Source organism: Mandrillus leucophaeus, unplaced genomic scaffold, assembly GCF_000951045.1.
Source record: "Mandrillus leucophaeus isolate KB7577 unplaced genomic scaffold, Mleu.le_1.0 Scaffold525, whole genome shotgun sequence".
Classification (NCBI taxonomy): domain Eukaryota; kingdom Metazoa; phylum Chordata; class Mammalia; order Primates; family Cercopithecidae; genus Mandrillus; species Mandrillus leucophaeus.
Window position 1 is genome coordinate 2,038,961 of NW_012105642.1, and position 19,839 is coordinate 2,058,799.

Genomic DNA, 19,839 nt, shown 5'->3' on the forward strand with positions numbered 1-19,839 from the left:
CACATGGAAGCTGCCAAGGTTTGAGGCTTGCACCTCTGAAGCCACATCCTGAGCTCTATGTTGGCCCCTTTCACTGATGGCTGGAGTGGCTAGGGTGCAGGGCACCAAGTCCCCAGGCTGTACACAGCACAGGGACCCTGGGTCTGGCTAATGAAACCACTTTTTCCTCTTAGGTCTCCAAATCTGTGATGGGAGGGGCTGCCATGAAGACTTCTGACATGCCCTGGAGACATTTTCCCCATCGTCTTGGGGATTAACGTTTGGCTCTTCATTACTTATTCAAATTTCTACAGGTGGCTTGCTTGGATTTTCCTCAGAGAATGAGATTTTCTTTTCTATCGCATTGTCAGGTTGCAAATTTTCCAAACTTTTATGCTCTGCTTCCCTTATACAACTCAATGCCTTTAATAGCACCCAAGTCACCTCTTGACTACTTTGCTACTTAGAAATTCTTCTGCCAGATACCCTAAATCATCTCTCTCAAGTTCAAGGTTCCGCAAATCTCTAGGGTAGGAGCAAAATGCCACCAATCTCTTTGCTAAAACATAACAAGAGTCATCTTTGCTTTGCTCCATTTTCCAACAAGTTCCTCATTTCCATATGAGATCACCTCGGCCTGGACTTTATTGTCCATATCACTATCAACATTTTGGGCAAAACTATTAAACGAGTCTCTAGGAAGTTCCAAACTTTCCACATTTTCCTGTATTCGTGGAGCTCTCCAAACTGTCCCAAACTCTGCCTGTTACCCAGTTCCAAAGCTGCTTCCACATTTTGGTTATCTCTTCAGCAGCACCCCACTCTACTGGTACCAATTTACTGTATTAGTCCATTTTCATGCTGCTGATAAAGACATACTTGAGACTGGACAATTTACAAAAGAAAGAGGTTTAATGGACTTACAGTTCCATGTGACTGGGGAGGCCTCACAACCATGGCAGAAGGTGAAAGACATGTCTCACATGGTGGCAGACAAGAGAAGAGAGCCTGGGCAGGGAAACTCCCCTTTTTAAAACCATCGGATCTTGTGAGACTTATTCACTATCACGAGAACAGCAGGGGAAAGACCTGCCCCCATGATTCAGTTACATCCCACTGGGTCCCTCCTATAACACGTGGGAATGCAAGATGAGCTTTGGGTGGGGACACAGCCAAACCATATCAGTCGGGTATAAGTTACATGATGCACTCTTTGTCCTCCACCACACCCAGCAGGAAAAAAGTTCAAAATCAATGCAACTTGCTAATATTAAAAGGGGTTTTAAATCCTTTAGCATCTTCTGTAATTGAATTGTATGCTCAAGAGAAGGGCCCCCTTACATCTGTGTAATGTGGGTATCAATAAAAATAAAATAAAATAAGGGCCCCAGACATAGTGCTGTAAATAGAAATATTCTGCTTCTTTCCCTCTGCCCTACCACATCTTAGTTCAATAGCTCTGCTCACCTGCAAAACCCTCCCTGCTGGTAAAAGTCTCTCCAGGCTTGGATAATTAATAAATTATCTCCTTCTCCTCCATGAAGCCTCCTCAGGCCCATGAGGTTTTGTATAAACTGTTCCCTCTGCTTGCAATGGTCTTCTTTGTGGCTCATTCCTTGTGACATAGGACTCAGCTTTAATGTCACATCCTCAGAGAAGCTTTCTCTGATCACTCCGATGACACAGACACCCACCTTCTTTCTGCATGTTAGTACTGGTCCTTTCCCTTCCCAACACTGTTATGATTTGCAACTCTTTATCTACTCATGGGTTTGATTTTTGGATCGGCCGTCTAGCATAGCTCCTGACACACAGCAGGTACTCAATAAATATCTGCTGAATAAATGAACAAAAAGTTGGCTTCCTGAGTCACATTGCCTACATTTAAATTCCAGAACCCCACTTCCTAAACTCTTAGGAAATTTACTTGTTAAGCCTTTTTCAATGTGTAAAATGCACATCACCAAATTCATGATGTTGTTGTAAGTATAAAATGAGAATAGCTAAGTATGGTGCCTGCCACATAGTAAGCATAAGAGCAATATCTATCTATCCAACCATCCATATAACAACTGTTTATCATCTACCATTTTTATATCTACTGTAATCTATCCTACTTATCTACTATCTATCAATCATCATCATCATTCAATTTATTCTCATTTCTTGAATGAATAAATTCATATCTGAGATAATCCCACTAAACGTTTTACACCCATTTCTTTGTCTTTGCTTACGCTATGCTCGAGACCTCTAATATCACTTTATTCTGCGTAGAAACCGGGATAAACAAACTAAATCATCAGAGAGAGATTTCTCATGTTTTCTGTTTCTCACCATGTAATTGTCCTTGGCTTATATGCACAAACATGCACCCACTCCTGGACAGCTCTCTCAGTAGGAAGAATGAATTCTGAGCTACTATGTCATCATAGAAATTTTACATAACATGAGGAAAATAAAAAGTGATCCTGTGGATGCTGGTTAGTTGAAAACAGTCATCTTAAAATCTATTTTTTAAAAAATCTCTGCTTCAACATTCAGCACTAGTTGGTCTTCATCAAACCGAGACTTCTGCTAATGAAAGCAAGACTCGCTTGTCCAAAACTACAGAAAGGTACGAGGAGTTAATTGTTGCAATTATCCACTGAGTGGACTTGGACTGAGAATCCCTTAAAGGATGGATTGCTAATTGCTGCTAAATGGCGATTAGATTACACTCTCTATGTTTTCAAAATGAACTTGAGTTTAGCAGACCTTAAAGAATTATCTGAGTCAAAGTAAAGGGCAGAAAAGATGTCCTCAGAGTTTGATGAAAACATATACACATGAGCATAAACTCAGAACTTGTTTGCAAACTATTTCTGTTAGTCCTTGCTCTCCAAGATATATATGATACCATATGCTTTATTAGACCATAACTTATTCCTATTCCAAACAATTGATAAAGATGAGAAAATCAATGCCATTTCAGAAGTAGACATGAACTATAAAACTACAGATATAATTTTAATATTAATGCTGCATGGTAATATGTTTTGATGATTGTTTTTCATTAGCATGACCCTCTTTGAAGGGCTCATTATGGTTTTACAGACTTTCCAGAGTAGGCAGCAATTGCAGCACCAGATTAAAGCAACAGTTTTTTTTTTTTTTTTTTTTTTTGAGAAGGAGTCTTGCTGTGTCGCCCAGGTTGGAGTGCAGTGGTGCGATCTTGGCTCACTGCAATCTCTGCCTCCCAGGTTCACACCATTCTCCTGCCTCAGCCTCCTGAGTAACTGAGACTACAGGTGCCCACCACCACGCCCTGCTAATTTTTTGTAGTTTTTAGTAGAGAGGGGGTTTCACCGTGTTAGCCAGGATGGTTTCGATCTCCTGATCTTGTGATCTGCCTGCCTCAGCCTCCCAAAGTGCTGGGATTACGGGCATGAGCCACTGCACCCGGCCTAAAGCAACATTTTTAAGCAAATATTTAAAAATGTCTCAATATCTTTACACGGCTTCTTTTGTTTGGCCTTGGTTTAAGTACATACTGCATGTGCATCCTGGGGGCAAGCACTATATCTTGACATTTCTCTAGTTTCTGTTGCCCCAGCACAATAATTTAATAATAACTTATTATTAAATAATTTAATTAATTAAATTAATAATTAAATTAATAATTAAAAATTATTAATTTAGCCTAGCACTAAACTAAAGCTGGCTAAATTAATAATACATGGATGAATAAATGAATGAACAAATAAACATCATGCAATGATGTAAATTCAACAGCATGCTACTCAATATAAGAGCCAACATTAATCCCTTAGGAGTTCTGTCTCTAAAGTCGATGTAGAAATATGTTTCCTCCTTCCTCAAATTTTCTGTTCAACAATCTTCAGTTACGAAGCTGGCTACTGAGGGCTTAAAATATACTTGGAATGTGCACCCCCTGGCTTCATGTCAGGATCCATTCTATTGGTATTGTCTTTCTATACCTTTACGCGGATTAAAACAAAACAGATTGGGAGATGTTGTCCCTAAATGCCCTGTTAAAACAGTAAAAGAAAGAATATCTACAAGCAAGTTGCTTTGAAGCACTGTGTGTGAACACACAAGAAAGTACAGGAAAGAAAAACATCCTCCATTACCTGCAATGAAACAGAGTTCCAGGTCTGACTTGAACCTGAAGTTCTGGTACCATTATTTGGAACCCACCCAAGAAGTTTGCAATCTGCAAGAGGAATATCATGGTAGGTTAAATAATGACCCCCAAAGATATCAGGTCCTAATCCCTGCAACCTATAAATATTAACATATGGAGAAAGGGTCTTCATAGATGAGATTAAATTAAGGATCTTGAAATAGGAAGATTATCCTGAATAATCTGAGTAAGCCCTAAATATAATCACAAGAATCCCCATAAAAGGAAGGAAGAGAGATTTCAGACAGGCAGAAGAGGAGAAACTAATATAACTTTGGGGGCAGCAATTAAAGTGGTGTGGCCACAAGCTGAGAAATAGCAGCAGCCCTGAGAAACAGGAAGAGGCAAGAACAAATTCTCCCCTTGTTCCCCTGAAGGGAGCCTGGCCCTGCGAATGCCTTGATTTTGGCCCATTGAAGCTGATTTTGTACTTCTGGCCTCCAGGACTGTAAAAGCATAAATTTCTGTTGTTTTAAGCCAACAAGTTTGTCATAATCTGTTACAGCAGCCACAGGAAACTAATACAAATATAGAATTTTATTTTTATTCAGATTGGAACCCAAATCCAGATATGTTCCATAAATTCTTATGACGACTTTTTATTACTGCATGACAGTTTGTTAGAAATGCAGAATCTCCGGCCCCATCTTCAGAATCAGAATTTGCAATTTAACAAGATCCCAGGTACTCCATATACACTTTCACATTTGAGGCTCGCTGCTCTAAATGACTCTGCAGCCTTTTGGTGAGAAGCTGCTTCTCAGTTATCTGAAGGTGTAGGGTTAAGTGTTGTATTAACAGGCTGGTGAGGATCTTACAATGTATGAGAAAAGGGCTAGCAGTGCAGGTAAAAATCCTTATCTCAAACTGGAATCCCAGCACACCTTATACTTTACACCTTGAGAAGGAATGTGTAAGTGGCAACTATCTTGGAGCTGCATCAGGTGAGACCAGGATTCTTAAAGATGGTGTTCAAATGCCTAAAAATGATTCTGTTATTTACATGACCAAATCACGCACTTTCCATTTATCCTAAGTGTTAACAGAAAAAAATTTCTGATGGTCAGAGCTGTCCCTAGAGAAGTGAGCTTCTGGGTACACATTACATGAATGACATATTGACAAAGATGTTACAGGGACACAAATTTAAATGTGATTAGAGTGAACAGGTGACCTTTAACTTTTCTTTCCATAGAAAGCTTGTATTTGTGGGATTCTTAAACACCATCTAATGTCATATTTACACTTCTTTAACAAAGCAAACAGGCCGAATTATAGCTTCTATAGCCAAGAGAAAACTCATTAAACAGTTTGGATGGATTTCAAAAGCTATGCAAGACTGTTTTCTGACCTATAGAAAAATCCAGTAGAGGAAATTTACCTGTCAAACTCCTGCTTTAATAGGCAACAGTGAAATGCTGGAGTCAACAACACAATCTATAAATGTGCATGGCAGCTAATTTTTAATTGGCACTTTCTCTTGCACCTGCCATAGGAGTTTCACACATTTATCAAAATACTGAAAATGCTTACTTAGTATTTGCAATCTTGTTCCTTTCACATGTGATCAACACTACACAAATCAGTGTCCCTCTGAACACTCACGGATAATTGGAGCACAAAAAAGATCACTTTACAGCTACTTAGCTGGAAGGGGTTTCAGGGTTAGTTTCAACTCTTTCATCCTACAGGACAGAAAAACAAAACAAAACAAAACAAAACAAAACAAAAACCCTGTAGGGAGTTAGAAGACTACTTCAACTTTATCAAATGAGGCACCCAGGGTTAGTAGACAGATGCGTACGCTGCCTGTTTCAAACTCTCAATAGTATTGGAAGTTTCTAGGATGATAGGACACCCGAGTAGAGACATCGTGGGGAAGGAGATGAAGTGAGGGCAAGACTATGAATCTTCTATTCTGGACTGAATAGAGTCCCCCAAAATTTCATGTCAATTTAGAACTTGAGGATGTAACTCATCTCTTTACCTGGAAATAAGTCTTTTCAGATGTAATTGGCTAAGAAGAGGTCATACTGGATCAAGGTGGGCTCTAAATCAAACGACTGCTTTCCTTATAAGTAAGCCATGTCACAGCCATACACACAGAAAATAGCACTATGTGAAGACAGAGGCAGAAGTTGGAGTGATGCTGCTACAAGCCAAAGAATTCTGAGGATTTCTAGCAACCCCTAGAAGCTAGGAAGAGGCAAGGAAGGGTCCCTCCTTACAGCTTTCAGAGGAAGCATGGCTTTGCCAACATACTGATTTTGGATTTCTAGCCTCCAGAATTGTGAGAGGATAAATTTCTATTGTTTTAAGCTACCCAGTTTGTGGTAATTTGTAACCGCAGCCCTAAGAAACTAATACCTACAGCCCTTGTAATCCCAGCACTTTGGGAGACCAAGGTGGGCAGATCACTTGAGGTCAGGAGTTCAAGACCAGCCTGGTCAATATGGTGAAATCCTGTCTCTACTAAAAGTACAAAAATTAGCCAGGCGTCATAGTGCATGCCTGTAATTCCAGCTACTTGGGAGGCTGAAGTGCAAGAATCACTTGAACCCAGGAGGTGGAGATTGTGCCACTGCACTCCAGCCTGGACAACAGAGCAAGGCTCCATCTCAAATAAAACAAAACAAAGCAACCCGGAAACTAATACATACCATCCCAATGTAGAATGAAATATGCCGATGATGCCGACATTTACATTTATGAGATATTTACGATGATCCAGGCACTATGTTCAGGCAGTAAGATTAGCAAATGTTAGAGCAGAAGAGACTTTTAATAACTTTATCATGATTTAGGTGCTCACATGTATAAGTTCACTTACCATTTACAACCATCATGGACCTAGTCCTTTCATCAACTCCACTTTACGATTAAGGAAAGTGAGGCACAGGATCAAGTGTTGATGTGCTAGTCATTGCAAAGGAAACACATTTAAGATAAAATCAGCTATAGCGTCCATTTTCTGCACCTCTTTTGTGTCATGATTTTGTTTGTATTTACTCACTTTGAGTGCTACTCAGTCACTCAGTGCCTCTGCCTGTCTGAGATATTCCTCATGGCAGACACCACAGGATATGGTAGAAAAAGCCCCTGAGAGAGCTCAGAAGATGTGGCTTTCAGGGGTGGCTTTTCTATTTACTGCTTGTGTGGCCCTCGGCAAGATACTTATTCATTAATTTTTAAGCCAGAAGAGGCTTCTACAGTGATCTGTATCAATATCCCCTCTACAGATGAAAAAACCCCTAAGATCCAAAGGGGTTCAGATGTGCTGAAGGTCACACAGCTAATCAGTGGCTTAACATTCACTTTAAAGTAAGTCTTACTCCCTGTAAACACACGTTAGAAATGTTTCAATCTCGATATCTAGTTTGCTTTACTTTGGGGTCAGATTTTATGGATTCAAATCCCCCCTCTTCCTCTTACCAGGCATATAACCCCAGGGCAAATGACTTTTCCTGTATTCCAGGACATTTTTATTTTTGGGACAAGGTCTTGCTCTGTTGCCTAGGCTGGAGTGCAGTGGTGGAATCACTGCTCACTGTAGTCTCAACCTCTTGGGCCCAAGTGATCCTTCCACCTCAGCCTTCCAAGTAGTTGGGACCACAGGCACGTGCCACTACGCATGGCTAATTATTATTATTATTATTTTTTTGAGACGGAGGCTCACTCTGTTGCCCAGGCTGGAGTGCAACTGCATGATCTCGGCTCACTGCAACCTCTGCCTCCCAGGTTCAAGCGATTCTCCTGCCTTAGCCTCCCAAGTAGCTGGGATTACAGGTGTGTGCCACCACACTTGGCTAATTTTTAAATTTTTAGTAGAGATGGGATTTCACCATGTTGGCCAGGGTCTTCCTGACCTCAGGTGATCTGCCTGCCTCAGCCTCCCAAAGTGCTGGGATTACAGGTGTGAGCCACTGCACCCAGCCTATTTAAAAAATTTTTTTTATTAAGACATGAAGTCTTGCTATATTGCCCAGGCTGGTCTTGAACTCCTGGGCTCAAGTGATCCTCCTGCCTTGGCCTCCCAAAGTGCTGAGATTACAGGTGTGAGTCACTACACCTGGCCTAGTCTTAACATTAAAATAGGATAGAATAGTATCTATCTCCTTATAATTTTGTAAAGACTAAATAACATGATCCAATGAGAGTAGTTTGGTTAATACCTACACCATATTATTATGGGTTTTAATTACATCATCTATCTTCATTTGTGAGGCTTTTGATAAAGGCAAAAATCCTTCAATACTTAATATTTTCAAAATGGATCACTACATAAGAAAACATTTTAACTTCAATTATCATTTATTCATTCATTAACCAAACATTTATTGAATATCTATTATCTATAGGCACTGTTCCAGGTTCTGGGACATCACAGTAAGAAAATACACTGAACTCCCTTAAATTCTGCTAGGTGTGAACAGTAAAAATGTGGTCAGTGAAAGAAAAAAATTAAAAGAAAATTCTAGTAGGATTAGAGGACAATAATTAAATAACAATTAAGTAAATTATTTATTAGAAGGTGCTAAGTGCTAGAGGGAAAAGTAAAGCAGAAAAGTGGATAAGTAATACAGATGGGGTAAAGGGAACTGAACAAGAATTGACCTTTTAAATAGGGTGGCTAAGGAAGGTGACATTGAAGGAATATTTGTGGAAGGAGGGGGGAGCTACCCATGTAGATATCTGGGCAAAGGGTATCCAACAAAGAGCCAGTGCAAAGCTGCTGAGGCAGTAGTGTGCCTAGCATGTCAATGGACTAGCAAAGATTTCAGCGTGGTTGGAGTAGAGTGAGTGTAGGGGAGAGTTGTAGGAAATGAGACTGGAAAAGAAACAGGAGCCAGGCCATGAGGTGTCTCTACAGCCATTGAGGTACCTTGTTTTTTTTTTAAACTTTGCATGAGTTATAAAGGTACTGGGTAGTTTTAAGCAGAGGAGTGTATCGTTTGACTTATAGTTTGATCATGAAACAGGTAGTTCAGCTGCTGCTGTGTTGAGAATAGATTAGAGGAGACAAGGTTGGGTGCAGAGACATCATTTAGGAGGTTTGATACATACAATGTTACATGTTGACCAAAACAGCTTTGTTTTCCTTTCAGGTACACACGAAGCCTACATTTTCCAGCCCCTTGGTATCTGGGTGGAGTCATATGTCTTGAAGTAGACAACAGAATGTGAATGGATATATCTTCTTTCCAGATCTGCCCCCTAAAGGTCTCATGCTTTTATATGCTCCCTTTGGCCTGTGGGGCTGGAAGCCAAGAACTCAAACAGTAGAGGCATATGATGGAAGCAGGGCGGGTCCCTAAGTCATCACTTAGGTAGAGAAGAGCTACCCAGGAGTGCCCCCAGCCTGTATAAAACAGAGATGTAAATGAGAAATAAACGTTTACCATGCTAGGCCACTGAGAGTCCGGGATATTTTTTACCATTTTCTGTTACAGCTCTAGGGAGCTTTACGCTGACAAATACAAGAGGCTAGTTCAATAAACCAGGCAAGAGATTGTAATGGCTTGGATCTGGGTGTTAGCAGGTTATGAAAGGTGACTGGACACTGCATACATTTTGAGGTAGCCACCTACTAGATTTTCTGACCGATTTGAAAAGGAGAATAACAAAAGCATCAGGGATGGTGTCAGGGATTTTGGTGTGAACCGTTGGAAGGATGGGGTTGTCATTAACGGAGCCAGGGAAGACCACAGGCAGAAGAGGTACATATGTTAGGGGGCTGTGAGACAGGGGGTTTCAGGAGTTCAGATTTTGGCGTAAGAGGTCTTAGATGATTATCATTTGTACATGGACATGCTCAGTGGTCAGTTATAACACTGCACATGGTAGTGTGCTGGCCAGCTTGTACCAGCTTATGAGAACCAATGACCAGATTTGCAGGAGTTTTATGAGCCAGTTATTAAACTATTAGTAACTGGAAGTCAGTCGTAGTGAGAGTATTTATACCCTAGAAGTTGGCAAATGCTCAAGTCAGGGTTTTTTTTCCCCCAGGAGTTGGTTGTTAAACATTTAGCAGCACCCCATTAGGCATAAGAGTTGAGGGAGAGGTCATGTTTACAAATGAGATAATATCTTTATGATCTATTTTCCCCCAAGACATCTTAGAATCTCTCTAGTGTCAGAAATATCTTCCATTTAATGATATTTTTTCCTGGTCATGTTCTATTAACCAATGCTGTTTTTAGACAACTAGTACATGTACAACACCATTAAATGTGGTTCACTGTGTGATAACTGTTATACACTGAAAACGTTCAGTATTTTACTTCTATTGTCTATTGTATTTGAGGCAACAAAAAATAAAATTAAATAATCTCAGTCTTAAATCTCAATACGCACTTATGCGTCTTTTGTAAAATTCCCCACATTTGTAATATCCCAGACATTCTCATCTTTATTTATTTAGAGTCAAATACCTGCTGAACACGATCACTACTAACTTCAGATTATCCATTCGTAAAATAAGGATTATGTTTTCCCTGCCTACCTCACCAGATAATTGTGGAGAGCAAATGAGGCAATGCACATAAGAGTGTTTTGTCAATTGTAAGCAAACAGAACGAATGTTGATAGATCTGAAATAAAATGACAGAGTCTCTGCATCGCCTGTGGTCTTCAAAAGATTTATTAATGCCTTTTTGTGGATGGCTAGGTACCACTTAGAGTCAATTGGGCTGACATGTTCCTGCTGTTCTAGAACTTGATAACATGATGACTTATCATGGAAATTAATCTGGAAGAACTCCATGCCAGCTTATATTTAAGGTATGCAAGAAGAATGTAAGGAAATGCTTTCTTATTTCTTTACTTCGTTACTTTCCTTACCATGGACACTTCCTCATTCCTGGAAAGGAATATAACTATTCATCAGCTATAATGATGGAATCTCATTTTTGTATATTGTATTTTTACCTTTAACTTTTAAACAATGTCTGTTGCTGAGGGTGCATTTCTCAATATTTGAATTCAAACTGAGTTAAAAGGAGAAAAAATACACAAAATAGTCATACATTATGAGATACAGTGAATAAAATTAGTTTTATTATTTATATTTACTCTATAGTCCCAATAAATGGGATTTCCAATATTTCCATCCTTTTAATATTTTATTAAAAGTGGCCAATTGGAGGATTAATACATAGAAATATTTATATAAATACATTAGTATAACTTACATAGAAATGTTTATAAAAATAAAATGTCAGGGGATTCTTATGTGCTTAAATGTCTTTCAAAGTGCTTGTAAGCCTTGCGTGCATTTTGGTATCCTTGCTGCTGAAGATTCATGAAAGTGATTAGATCAAACATGAGGAGCTGTGTCATATAAAGTAGGAATTATTGTCTACCCAGTTTGACGCTATATTTGCATGAAACTTCTTCGAACAACTAAATGGTTGGTTCATGCGCCTGGAAGGCAAAGGTTGGATATGTTTGGGACAATAGTTAAGCCAATTTTGAGAGAAATCTAAATACTAGAAGAGCTTAATGTCTATTTCCTTTTATTAAAGCTGGTGCTATGTATGCATATTTGAGGGGCCATACTGCAAAATGGGTGATTTTTTGAAATTCTTGTGATTTTTGAGATTCCTTTAATTTCAGTGAAGGGATACATTTTCATTAACTTATAGAAACCTGATGAAAAACACTAAGGTGAAATGCCTGACAGGGTCCCATCTCATTCAACATTTTTTCTCTAGTGTTTCATAGACCCAGATGCAACACTGCAGTGAGTATATTAGGCCTGGTGACTACACTGAATGACAGAATCAACACAACATCGTGAAGTTGGAAGGAGAGTAAAATTAGTAAGAAGACATGTAATAGGCACACGTGTAGCCCTAATGTAGGTTAAAAACATTAGTTGCATGAGTATAACAACACCTGTGATATACCTTGATATAGGCAGGGTCTTCGTCTCATTGGTCTCCAGAGTCCTGGATATTTTTTCTAGTCCTAACTGTTTTTCATGTGACAAGCACTTTATATTTTCTGATCAGCTTCATATGGGCACAACTGACCATGCCTTGTCTGCATCAGACACCTGTTTCTTCCTTCTGGGAGTTGGATAGCTGATGGTCTGGTTAGCATCTGTATTAGTCTGTTCTCATGCTGCTAATAAAGACATACCTGAGACTGGGCAATTTATAAAGGAAAGAGGTTTAATTGACTCAGTTCTGCATGGCTGAGGAGGCCTCATAATCATGGCAGAAGAATAAGGAAGAGCAACGAGACATCTTACATGGCAGCAGGCAAGAGGGCCTGTGAAGGGGAACCCCCCTTTATAAAACCATCAGATCTTGTGAGACTTATTCACTATCATGAGAACAGCACAGGAAAGACCCACCCCCATGATTCAGTTACCTCCCACTGGGCCCCTCCCATGACATGTGGGAATTATGGGAGCTACAATTTTAGATTTGGGTGGGGACACAGGCAAACCGTATCAGTGTCCATGCATATACAACTTGGAAGTGTGGAGGAATCAATGTCCCATAGAGTAAGCCTTTGCAAATGGAAACTGACATGAGTAGATCAATATATCTCGTTTCCGCATGGTCCTGAGAAGCAATTGTTTATATTGCAGCTTCTCAGAAACTGGTGGACCTACAAGATCTGGCAATCAGTCATATCTGCTGCTATGTAGAGGCAGGTAGGATATTGTACTATCTTTTTGGCTCTTTTGTCTCCTGCTCCTCTTGACTTTCCCCTATTCTTGTTCCCTTTAGGGGATCCCAGGGTAAGATTACCCCTCCTCCCTGCCACCCCTTATTTGACTTTACCATCTCCTAAAATAAACACCAATTGCAAAAATATGTCACATATATGAAAAAGACTTGGGGTTTTGATGGTAAGTTAAATGTGAGGAAGAGAAGGATATGACTACATTCAAAAAAACCTCAACTCAAAATTAGACTACCTTTAACAAAGGAGACACTACAGGATTTGCTTAAATTCCTGCAGTTAATAAGAAGTGGCAGTTATATTTAAACTTCCCTCGTCTGAGTCTATAACACATGCTATGATCCTCTACATTATACGGAAGGAATTAAAATCTGTTTCACAAAATAAATGAATAAAGTATTAGAAATCTTCATCGTAAAAGAAACTCATCCTTTGGTGGTATATGAAGGTTGTCTTCAAGAAAATAAAATACTGTTATTTGGAAGATTTGAACTTATTACATGATTCTAATGAGAAAGATTAAGAGGAATAAGCAGAATAAAAACAGCAACCCAGCTAGGACAAGAAAAATGTAAAAAACTGTATATGCCAGTCACGTGCTGTCAAATGCTTTATAGACATCCTCATTTATATTCACAACATCCCTGTAAAATGCTTACTGCTACCATTTCCATTTTAAAGACTGGAACACTGAGGTGTGGACAGATTGAGCAGTTTGGCAAAGGCCTGGTTATCAAGGAAGTGGTGGAGCTAGGATCAGAACCCAGGTCAGTAGGACATCGAAACCCTTGTGCTTAATCACTATGGTATCTTCTCACTGCAGAGATGCAGCATGAGCTCAGTGTTAGAAAGGAAATTTAATAATCAGGGGTCTTAAATATATAATCAGCTACCCCTGTGGGGGTGAATTCCCTGTCTGCAGTGATCCCACAGCTGACCTGCTAGGTGTGATGGGGTTGATTCTCTTAAATGGAGACAAGGCAGACACATCATCAGCTCTGTTAATTCCTCCACATAAGTAGAGGTGGAGGGCAGGAGGCAGGCAGAACAGGATCCAAGGGAAGCAAAGCTGGTTTGGATAGCATCCAGGGGTCATTGAACAGAGGCATTGAAGGCTCGTATTAAAGTTGGGGCTGGAGTGGACTCAGAATTTGGCAAGATGGAACATGGCGATGGAAACGGATATGTTGCAGTAAGGATCCAAAAAGGCCTGATTATCGAATGGGAAGAGCCACTGTGTTTTTAGTCAGCATTCAGTACTTCTCAGACCAGCCTTTACCCCTTAAAAAGACCATAATGGAGTTGGCCTTACCAGGTTTCCAGAATGGCCTGGATATTCACATAGGGAGATATTGCAGAGGGAATTCATGCTTTACCAAGAGCTAGGCTGCATGACCTTCAAACCTTAAAACGCAGGAAGTCCAACTAATTTGGGAAGGCTAGTAAGGGCTGGACCACTGGGAGGAACTGCTCTAAGATATAACAGTTTTTTATGGTAACCCAAGAAGTTGACAACACCAACCTGGATTAGTTAGTAGCTGATTACCAGCAAAATCATTGTTTCATAATACATTGCTAGTAAGATCTGGGAATAAAGAAAAATGTTGGCTCTGGTTTGAATCACACTAGACTTCTGACTCCATTCAAATCTTTTTAATGAATGCATTTAGGATAATCCCTTTAATTCTTCCCTCAGTACTTCTCCAATCAGGGAACACATGGAACTCCCATTAACTATCCTGAACAGTTGTTCATGCCCAGATACAGGGAAGTCAGCCTAGAAGCACTGACAACAGTTTGCACAAAGTGGCATAAGACAGTGTGACTCATGCATAGCAGGCACATTTGGAATGCAGAAAATCACAATGCATGTAGTCCTACAGTCACCAAGAATTCCTTATCATTTCTTAAGGCAAGCTTCTCTTGTCTTTTCTCAATTATGCTTCATGTGCACTTAACTCAAAATTTAATTGAATTGGTTGCTTCACAGATGGGCTTAAAGGATGTTTTAATTTCTAAGCAGAGACAAAAGAAAGACTGGTATTCATTCTCAAGTTAAGAAGCCATTAGGAAGGAGGAGGTTTTAGGGGGTTTGAAAGAGTTTAACCACCTTTGAAGGGAAGTGGCATGTTTTCGGAACATCAGGAGGATTTAGTTCTTAGTAAGGAGACAAGGAAGGGCAACTGGAGATGGATTGTAGATCAAGTCTGTCTAGGGCTAAAGGAAGGTGAGGTACTTGTCCGCCAGGGCTGCGTCTCTCAGTACTGCTAGTAAGAGTTACAGGGTTATGAAAGGAAGAAGGTATCTTGGCGGAAGAAGGGAGGTGAAAGCCCAGTAGGAAAAAGTGAGAAGCATCAGGCAGGACTGAGGAAACTGGCAAGAGATAAAGTCAGCTTGCTTCCTCCTGCATCCAGATCCCCTGGAACACAATTAATTATGTCTAAATTAATCCTTATACTAACTCAACACTATTCCCAACCCCAATCCCAACCCAAATACTAACTTAATGGAAGGTCAGTAATCTAGGGGGTTGATATAGTTTGAATATATGTCCCTGCCAAATCTCATGTTGAATTGTAATCCCCAAGGGTGGAAGTAGGGTCATGGGGCAGGTCCCTAATGGCTTAGTGCTGTCCTCATGACTGTGAGTTCTAATGACATATGGCTGTTTAAGTATGTGGCATCTTCCCACTACTCTCTCTCTTGCCCCTGCATTCCCCATGTAAACTGCTTCCTCCCACTTCATCCTCTACCATGAGGAAAAGTGCCCTGAGGCCTTCCCAGGAGCCAAGTGGATGCTAGCACCGTGCTTCCTGTACGGGCTGCAGAAATGTGAGCCAATAAAATGTCTTTATACATTACTCAGTCTCAGGTAATTCTTTATAACAATGCAAGAATGGCCTAACACAGGGATGGAAATCCAGAAAGATCTTAAATAATTGTCCTAAAATGATTTTTAAAGTGCTATCGGTCTATGAAATTATGTTGAAAAATGATTTGCATTGGGTTAAATGATCTCTAGGAGTTATTTAACTCTCATATCAGGTGAGAATTTTACAGGTGAAGAGTCTGAGGCTCAGAGAGGGTGCATAACATGGTGATCATAGGGCTTGCATGTAGGGGTGAGCTGGGCTAGGGACTGAGCTCACAGAGTCTAATTCCAGGGCAGCTGGTAAGGACATGACTGAAGGCCTGAAAGGTGCCCTCCGAAATGCAACTGTACACTGAGAGCTTGCCAGTGTCCAAGTCCTGAGCTAAGAACTTCCTGCGCATGCTAGTTTAATTCTCATTACAATGTACTATGAGTTGGTATTGTATTAGTCTCCTTTGATGGATGAGGCTAAATTACTTGCTCACGATCACTTCATGCATAATCAGGGTGGGGTCTGGCACACAAACTCAGCATTGGTTGAGCCTAGAATTCCAATTACTCATCTACACACAAAAAAACTCTTTCATACTCTTGAAAAACCAGATGAGAACCACATGGACCAGATGGGAGGCGATGGATACCCATTTTATAGTTGCACTGGTTACATTGCAGGTAATCAATGAATATTTGATCCAAATGAGTCAAATCACAGGCAGAAAGACTTTGATTAGATACGAAGGTGAACATAAACCTGAATACTGGAACCAGTGGCCTGGGAAGCAACTTTTCCAAAACAAGAATAATCACATCAGCAGGCATAAGGGTTTTGGTGATCAATCTTATTAATTCATAACCCTGGCTGTATTTTATTGGTAGGGTTAGGGACGCTGCTATAGACTGAAGGTCTGTGTCCCTGAAAAATTCATATGATGAAATCTAACTCACACTGTGATGATTTCAGGAGTTGGGGCCTTCGGAAGATAATTAGATCACAAATGCAACAGCCTCATCAATGGAATTAGTGATATTATAAAACAGATCCAGAGAGCTTTCTTGTCCCTTCTACTATGTGAGGTCACAAGAAGATTCCATCTATGAACAGGAAAGTAGACCCTCACTAGAATGTGGTCACACTGGCACCCTGATCTCAGACTTCCTGCCTCCAGAACTATGAAAAATACATTTCTATTGTTTATAAGACACTCCACAAATGGTGTTCCATTATAGCAGCCTGAACCTACTAAGGCAGGCACTTAAAAAAAAAATAAAGTGACCTCACCAAGAACTGGTTAAATCAGAATCTCTGAGGATGAGGTCTGGATGAGGAACATTTAGAAAAAAATCTCCTCTGGTGACATTAATATGCAGCCTAAGGTCCTTTCAACCTTTTGGTGCCTTGAACACTCTTTGAAACATCTTAATTGTCCTGATTGTTTTTTGTTGCTAGATATCTCTCCCCTGCATCTGAAACTAAAGAATACTAAACCATACCACAAGCCTGTTTGCTTCTAACACGTACACTGAAGACCGAAGTTAACAAAACGCCGGTTCTCAAATTCTAGCAAGTCCTAGACTTACCTTGAGGGCTCCTTAAAGACAGATTGTGGTGCTCCCCCCCTACACCCAATGTCTGATTCAGTAGGTATAGGGAAGGGCCTGAGAATCTTCATTTCTCACAAGTTCCAGGTGATGTTGATGCTGCTGGCCCAGGGACCACACCTTGAGAATCACTTTCACAGAAGGCTTGAAGGGACAGGGATAAGAAAGAATAAAGTTGTTTTCTGTTATACTCTATGAGTCTAACTTATTCAAAGTAAAGTTTACAGCTAGTGGTGGAATTCCTGGGTCAGGGGAATCATTGACTGCTATCTTCTCATTTAATCCCTGTTTCTCTAGTCACTGCCATTTCAGTCTCCTGCCTTTCAGAAGTTTAGCCAGTTAGGTGCCAAAATTATAGGTCTTGATTTCCTGATTTGCCATAGACAAGTTTAGTTTGGCATCCTAGAGAGGTTGAAAATTTAGCCAAAATCGATCCGATTCTTTCATTTTCCAAAATCACTTGACAAAGTCCTCACTCTCAGGACTGGCTAGCTGGGAGTGGTGGCTGAGAATTGCTGAATCTCAGATGCACCGTATTACAGGCAAGGTAAGTTGTGTCTGTGTCAAGAAACTGAATAGCAGGGTGAGGACGAAGCAAAGCCAGCCGTGATCTGAGGTGCCATCAGAAAATTTTCAAAAAACCATCAAGGCTGGACTTAAGGGCTGGCACAGTAGGGCCCTCTACCATCTGGTCATGCAAAGCCAGGAAGATCTGGGGGGCGGTGGGAGCATCGGCTGCTTGTGTTAAGTGACTCTGTTTGCTCTAGGTATTTGTTTCACGTCACACCCCTAGACAGTCTTCTTTAACTTAAAAGATCCACCATGGTTCCTGACTAGCTTCTCTTAGAATCCTCCGATAGGAGTGAGAGTTAAAAGATGATGTTCTTTCCTTAGTGAAGTGAGTGTAAGCATTTAACTCCCCAAGTGGACAAAAAAATGAAATATTACCAACACCCCCAAAACCCACTTCTATCTCCTCCCAGAGACTATCCTTATCCACAGGGTAAGCTTACCCTGACTTCTAACGTTATAGATTGGTTTGCCTATGCTGCAACTTTATATAACTAGAAATATGCAGTAATTCAATTACGCCTGGCTTGACTTAATATTATGTTCATGAGATTTATTCATAAAAGTATCAGGAGTTTGTTTTCATTGTTCCATAGTATTTCAATGTATGTATTTATTTATCCATCCAATGTTTGAAAGACAGTTGAGGCCTGGCTCGGCGGCTCATGCCTGTAATCCCTGCACTTTGGGAGGCTGAGGCAAGTGGATCACCTGAGGTCAGGAGTTTGAGACCAGTCTGGCCAATATGATGAAAGCCTGTCTCTACTACAAATAAAAACAATTAACTGGATGTAGTGGCACGCACCTATAATCCCAGCCACTCAGGAGGCTGAGGCAGGAGAATCGCTTGAACCTGGGAGGTGGAGGTTGCAGTGAGCCGAAATCATGCCACTGCACTCCAGCCTGGGCAACAAGATCAAAACTCTGAAAAAAAAAAAAAGAAAGAGAGAGAGAGAAAGAAAGAAAAAGAAAAGAAAGAAAAGAAAGGAAAGACAGGAAAGAAAGGAAAGAAAAAGAAAAGAAAGAAAAGGAAGGAAGGAAGGAAGAAAGGAAGGAAGGAAGGAAGGAAGAAAGGAAGGAAGGAAGTTAGGCAGTTGCTAGTTTGGGGCTCTCAATAGTAACACAGTTTTAATTATTCCTGTGCGAGTACTTCGGTGACCATTGCAGGCAGTTGTGTTGAGTGTATACTTAGGAGTAGAACTGCTGGGTCATGGGACACGCTTATGTTCAGCTTTAATAGACACTACCAGACAATGTTCCCAGAGTGTATCAGTATGTGCTTCCAGATGTAGTACATGAGAGTTCCAGTTATTTCATGTTCATGCTAACACCTGGCAGAGCGATACTCTCTTATCTATGTGGGATACATTCCAAGATCCCTAGTAGATGCCTAAAACCATAGATAGGACCGAATCCTATTTATACTATTTTTTTTCCACACATACATACCTATGATAAAGTTCAATTTATAAATTAGGCAGAGTAAGAGATTAACAACAATAACTAATAAAATAGAACAATTATAACAATATGCTGTAATAAAAGTTTGTGTAAATGTGGTCCCCATTTCTCAAAATGTTTTATTGTATGTAATATTTTTGACCTGATGTTGACTGCAGATAACTAAAATCACAGAAAGTGAAACTAGGGATAAGGGACTACTGTGTTTTGTTTTGTTTTGTTTTGTTTTTTGTTTAAACCATGCTGGTGTGTGTGTAATAGTATCTCATTGTGATTTTAATTTGCATTTCCCTGATGACTAGTGATGTTGAACACTTTGTCATATATTTATTGCCATTTGACAATCTCTCTTTGATACATCCGGTTCAAGTTTTTTTTTTTTCTCATTTTTCAGTTGGGTTGTCTGGCTTTTTCTGATTGATTTGTAGGAATTCTTAATGTATTCTGAATTTGAACTCATTTTCATATATATATG

General features: G+C 40.1%; 1 long non-coding RNA gene across 1 annotated transcript in view; it reads right to left on the reverse strand.

The window, feature by feature from the left end:
• Positions 1–19,839, reverse strand: part of LOC105551539 — a 69,204-nt gene that overhangs the window by 3,173 nt on the left and 46,192 nt on the right. The window contains exon 2 of the long non-coding RNA XR_001007875.1: positions 17,313–17,477. This is a non-coding gene — a long non-coding RNA (uncharacterized LOC105551539). The remainder of the gene's footprint in view (positions 1–17,312; positions 17,478–19,839) is intronic.